At 45.2% G+C, this 6,352-nt stretch overlaps 1 protein-coding gene across 1 annotated transcript in view; it reads left to right on the forward strand.

Annotated features, from left to right (window-relative positions):
* PLA2G5 (phospholipase A2 group V) overlaps positions 1–6,352 on the forward strand; it is a 315,873-nt gene that overhangs the window by 190,108 nt on the left and 119,413 nt on the right. The window lies entirely within an intron of this gene.

Here is a 6,352-nt window from a genome sequence, read left to right on the forward strand (position 1 = left end):
GAAGTGGCTGTCATGCAAAGAGACGGTCCTTTGGCTACTGGGTCTAATAAGGGCTGTCATAGCCACTTCTCAAGAAAAGCAATATGCTCATGATCAATTCAAGTGAGCCTACAAAGCAGATCCTCCCCAAAACTCTATTGGGCTTCAATTTGAAGGAAAGAATAGCTTTTGTTAGTCTACTAAAAGAAGGTTATTGGCCCTGGCCTGTTGGCTCAGCGGTAGAACATCGGCCTGGCGTGTGGGGGACCCGGGCTCGATTCCCGGCCAGGGCACATAGGAGAAGCGCCCATTTGCTTCTCCACCGCCCCTTCCTCTCTGTCTCTCTCTTCCCCTCCCGCAGCCAAGGCTCCATTGGAGCAAAGATGGCCTGGGCGCTGGGGATGGCTCCTTGGCCTCTGCCCCAGGCGCTAGAGTGGCTCTGGTCGCGGCAGAGCAACGCCCCGGAGGGGCAGAGCATCGCCCCCTGGTGGGCAGAGCAGCGCCCCTGGTGGGCGTGCAGGGTGGATCCTGGTTGGGCGCATGCGGGAGTCTGTCTGACTGTCTCTCCCCGTTTCCAGCTTCAAAAAAAAAAAAAAAAAGAAAAAAAAAAAAAAGAAAAAGAAAAGAAATAAAATAAACGAAGGTTATTAATTATACACATAATACACAATTAACCTTGGCCTCATTAAAAAGAATTACATGTAAAGATGAGGTTGCATTTCCTCTTTCCTTCCTCCTCACTCTTCATCGATTTGGACTTTATCTTTCCAGACCATCTTTCTACATAGTTCAGTGCACATATATACCTGTAGGAAACATGCACTTCTCCGTTTTGTTTTATGTTGTTGTTCTGTGTCACATGAAGGTTCCCTGGAAGGATCACGCTCCCTGTAGACCTTCCTCATTTCCCTCCCACCTCATCATCCCTTTAACTTGTTGCAGACTATTTAATGAATGGCTGTTTCATCATTTAAGAAGCCATTTTCCCATTGGAGGATATTTACATTGTTTTTAATTATATCCATATATACACCAGTATGCCTTAAACATCCTTGAACACACCCCCACGTGCATGTGTGCGAGATTTTTAGGATAATGAGATACGGTATTTCTGGGTCATTGGGCTTCTAGAATGTTATCAGGGACTGCCCAAATTGCCCTCCCAAGTGGCCAGGCTAGATTACCTCCCCCACAGCAGTGTGTGAGAGTTCTTATTTCCCTACACCCTTGATGGTATGTTCTTGCAAGGCCTGAAGCTGCCTTTCTTCACTAAAATTCACCTCATCACACTTTTTTACTAATTTGTACTAAATGCTGCCCAGTGAGGCCTGATTATTCTTTTAGTTAACTCTGGTGGAGTTGGTATAGCATCTAGTTAATTCACAAGTACTTCTTTGCTCTGGCCTTTAGTTATGATTTATACACAGTATTGATTTACACTCAAAGGGAGATATTATCTAACACACGCCTCTGCTGAGAGAAAAGAAGCTAGCTCATTCAAAATTCCAGGCATGGGCTGACGAGCCAAGGGTTTATGCAAGAAAAGGTGTTTACAAGAAGGGCAAGTGTTTGCATTTCTGTCAATATTCTCACGTGGTCTGCATTTCCACATTTTGTGGAGACAAACCTTCTTCTCTGGTTTCTGAAGTTTGCAGTGTCAGTATCTGCCAGTGAGCTCCAAAACCTTCCACACTCTGAGGGATGATTCAAAGAATGCCATTAAGCTGTTATTTACTGGGAGCCTGGGCTTTGCATTTTTATTTAAATCTTACAATTCCCCTGCCCATTCTTATGTTATTGTAGCCATTTTGCAGAATAGAAAACTGAGGTTCCGAAGTTGAATCATTTACCTTAAGGAAAATCAGGATGGAAACCTGAGCCTATTAGGTTCTATATCTTCAAGGTCTGCCTTAATGCAGAAAAAATTAAATAGAAAATCAGACAATAGTGATACAGGACAGTAGAGATGGTAAGAAGATAGTATCAGCAATAAACATGGGAAGCATAGGAGAGTTAATAATGAAACAAATTCATGTATTATGTAGCGTTCTTTGCCATTTATAACAAATTACATGTGTGGTATAATATAGTGATCAAGAGCATATCATTTAGAGCTGGATGTCCTAGCTTCAAATCCTGGCTCTACCAATTGATAGCCATGTGACTTTGGGAAAGTTACTTAACCTCTCTGTGCCTCAGTTTTGTCATCTATAAAGGAAGAATTAAAAATAATACATGTTTTATTGGGTTGTTGTGATGATTAATAAGTTAGTGTTTGTAAAGCAATTAGAACAGTGTCTTGTACTTAGTAAGCACCAGAAAAATCTGTCATTAATATCTTTACTATTATATTTGGTCTTCATTGTTGTTATTCCCATTTTTTTAAAAAATATACATTTAAATTTTTTTTTTTTTTGTATTTTTCTGAAGCTGGAAACGGGGAGAGACAGTCAGACAGACTCCCGCATGCGCCCGACCGGGATCCACCCGGCACGCCCACCAGGGGCAACGCTCTGCCCACCAGGGGGCGATGCTCTGCCCCTCCGGGGTGTCGCTCTGCTGTGACCAGAGCCACTCTAGCGCCTGGGGCAGAGGCCAAGGAGCCATCCCCAGCGCCCGGGCCATCTTTGCTCCAATGGAGCCTTGGCTGCGGGAGGGGAAGAGAGAGACAGAGAGGAAGGAGAGGGGGAGGGGTGGAGAAGCTGATGGGCGCTTCTCCTATGTGCCCTGGCTGGGGATCGAACCCGGGTCCCCCGCACGCCAGGCCGACGCTCTAACGCTGAGCCAACCGGCCAGGGCCTACATTTAAAATTTTTAAAATTTTAAAATTTTTTTATTTTTCTGAAGTTGGAAACGGGGAGGCAGTCAGACTCCCACATGCGCCCGACCGGGATCCACCCGGCATGCCCACCAGGGGGCGATGCTCTGCCCATCTGGGGCGTTGCTCTGTCACAACCAGAGCCATTCTAGCCCCTGAAGCAGAGGCCATGGAGCCATCCTCAGCGCCTGGGCCAACTTTGCTCCAATGGAGCCTTGGCTGCAGGAGGGGAAGAGAGAGACAGAGAGGAAGGAGAGGGGGAGGGGTGGAGAAGCTGATGGGCGCTTCTCCTGTGTGCCCTGGCCAGGAATTGAACCCAGAACTCCTGCACACCAGACCAATGCTCTACCACTGAGCAAACCGGCCAGGGTGTTGTTATTTCCATTTTACAGGTGAGGAAAGGGAAAATAGGGAGGTTAAGCAATTAACTCAAGATCATGGAGTCAGTCAGTGAGAGACCTGGACCAGAATCTGGGTCTCTGCCATCCTGTGCAGGAGTTGTCCACTCCTAGCACTGCCTCCCAACTTTTCTAAATACAAGCAGAAGGGTCACTGCAGGCCTTGAGGTGTCTGTGCAAGAAAAGGTGGAGCCAGGCACAATTCATGCTACTTCTTCCTGAGAATCAAAGAAAGATGTGTAGAGAAAGACTTTCAGCCCTGGCTGGTTGGTTCAGTGGTAGAGCGTCGGCCTGGTGTGTGGAAATCTTGGGTTCGATTGCCAGTCAGGGCAGGAGAAGCATGCTTCTCCACCCCTCCCCCTTTTTTCTCTCTTCCTCTCCTGTAGCCATGGCTTGAATGGTTGGAGCAAGTTGGCCCTGGGTGCTGAGGATGGCTCCACAGCCTCGCCTCAGGTGCTAAAATAGCTCTGTTGCTGAGCAATGGAGCAATGCCTCAGGAGGGCAGAGCATCATCCTTATAGAGGGCTTGCCTGGTAGATCCTGGTTGGGGTGCATGTCTCTCCACCTCCCCACTTCCCGCTTAATTAAAAAAAAATAAATAAAAGGATTTCAGGAACTGCAGTGCAGCGTATAAAGCATTGCACAACACCTCAGGCCAATTTTGTTTCATGAATCTACCTTTTCAACCTATTTCTCTTCCCCTTCATCCCAGTCCCAGCTATCACTGTTACCATCACTTGTCTCTGGAAGGGCCTCCTACCTGGCATCTCACCTTTAACTCATTCTCCCTGCAATAGCCAAAGGCATATTTCTAAACATAAAGTTGATCATGTCAGTTCCCTGATTAAAAACCTTCAATGGCTCCCCATGGCTCTAAGGCAGTGGTTCTCAAACTTTTTGAAATCGGGACACATTTAAAATCCTATACAAATTTCTGAGAAATACATTATAATAATTAAGTCAAATATTAAAGAAAAAATATAAAGTCCAAGAGTGCTTTTATGGTAATTAAATGAAATAAATATGATAAAATTAAATTTATTCTGACATCAAAATACATTTTTATGTTACATTTTTTGAGTTATGCTTTTTAGAATTTGTAAAAAAGAGATAAAAAATTAAAAAATTGACAAAAATTTTATCTTTATACATATATAGATACCTTCTTAGTAAGATTTAGTAAATTTGGCAGGTCCCTGCTTGAATGTGTTAAGTTTTTTCATTCTTGTGTTTATAAGAAACATGATCCTGGCCTGACCTGTGGTGGCGCAGTGGGATAAAGCATCGACCTGGAACACTGAGGTCGCTGGCTCGAAACCTTGGGCTTGCCCGGTCAAGGCCCATATGGGAGTCGAAGCTTCCTGCTCCTCCCCCTTCTCTCTCTCTCACTCCTCTCTCTCTAAAAAATCAATAAAAAAATATTTAAAAAAAAAAGAAAAAAGAAAAGAAACATGATCCTGATGTGTCCTAGAGATTTCTTCAATGTTTGGGCATATATTTGAAAGGCAAACTCTCATTTCCTCGTCAATAAATTGAATTCCTCTCTTTTTACTCTTAATTGTGTTGAGTGCAGAAAACCCTCACCATATATATCATCTTAACTTGACACCAAACAAAGGATAGAAGAAACTTGTCTCCAGTCTTTCCAGGGAACATGGTGGGCAGTGTAAACAATTCAGCACCACAGCTTAACAGCCTTTTGCAACCTAATCAGGCAAGTGAGTTGGGGGGTTGGGCAGACTGTCAGCTTACAGCCAATTCCCCACATCTCTGTCCCCCAAAAATCTAAACTCCAAAAACCCTGTTGGTTTTTTAGTCCCCAACAGGCACAAATTTCTCTGAAATACCATAGGGCGCACCTGGAAATCTTCTAGGGCGCAGCAGTGCACCCTGGCGCACACTTGGAGAACCACTGCTCTAAGGACTTGGAATAAAGCCCTTTCATGTGCCCTATGAGATTGTCCAGAGCTGAGCCTTCCTTCACCTTCCCGCCCCATGGCTCGGGCCCTGTGCTTCTGTGAGATTGCACTTCTTCAGTTCCTCTGAAGTGTTGAACACACAATCCCCTTTGCACTTAACGTTTTAGTCTGGCCAAGTCATACTCATCCTTTAAGCTTCCACTTAGAAGTCAGCTTTTCTGGGAAGACTTTTGGCACTTTTTCTTACAGCACTATCTCCTCCTTAATCATGGAGTATTACTATAATTACTGTGTCCTTGCCTCTCTGTCCCACTAGAATCTGGGCTTCCTGAGGGCAATTCACATGTCTCTTTGGTTCAGTGTTACATGTGGCAACAGGGCCTGAAACAAGTTATTTACACATCAAAGATAAATACAAATGCTAATTGAAACTGAGGAAGTGGAGGCTATGCCAAAGAGACACTTATAAGTGGAGTGAGAAAATAAGAGTATTAAGGGTAGACACATCAGGAACATTTCTAGGCATGGTGACAGAGATTGCTTCCATGGCCAGGAGGAGGAGGAGACAGTAGTATCATGATGGGAAGAGATAGTTAAGAAATTGGAGTCAGGAAAAGGAGAAGAGGGGATTACTGATGGAGTTAGCTTCCAGAGTACGTGTAGGTGGGTGTGGAATAGGGTGAGCACCTATCCTGGTGTGCCTGGGACCATTCCTGTTTTAAATTTGGAACTTGCGTTTCCCAGGAATACCCTTCGTCCAGGCAAACCTAGGTTGGTCACCCTGGGTGGAATCACGATTACCAGAGAAGCCAGCGGTTTAGAGCAAGGGCTACCTCTCCCTTGAGTTACATGGAAAGTAGAGAGGTAGAGAAGGGCAAGCTCAATAAAGAAGTCTATGGGCTTTGGAACCAGGGCAAAGCTCTGCTTCTGAGCTGCGTGATCTTCTTGAACTTAACCTCTCAGATTCCGTTTCCTGTGATTTGGGATAATTAAACAAGAATGAGCAATGTGAAAGCGCCTATTCTAACTGCAGGCTCATAAGGTTTCAGTCTCCAATCTTTCCTCGTTTTTGCCGCTGCTCTCGCCTCCCCCCCCCCCCCCCCCCCCCCTTTTCATCCTGTTTCTCTCAACTTGGGGGCTTTGTTCTCTGGGCTCACCGGCTCCTTACTTGGAGTACCACCCACCGCTAGGGGGAAGACCGGAACAAACAAAGACGGGTGCCCCTCTAGCACTCCTAG

The sequence above is a fragment of the Saccopteryx leptura genome, chromosome 3 (genome assembly GCF_036850995.1).
Source record: "Saccopteryx leptura isolate mSacLep1 chromosome 3, mSacLep1_pri_phased_curated, whole genome shotgun sequence".
Lineage (NCBI taxonomy): Eukaryota > Metazoa > Chordata > Mammalia > Chiroptera > Emballonuridae > Saccopteryx > Saccopteryx leptura.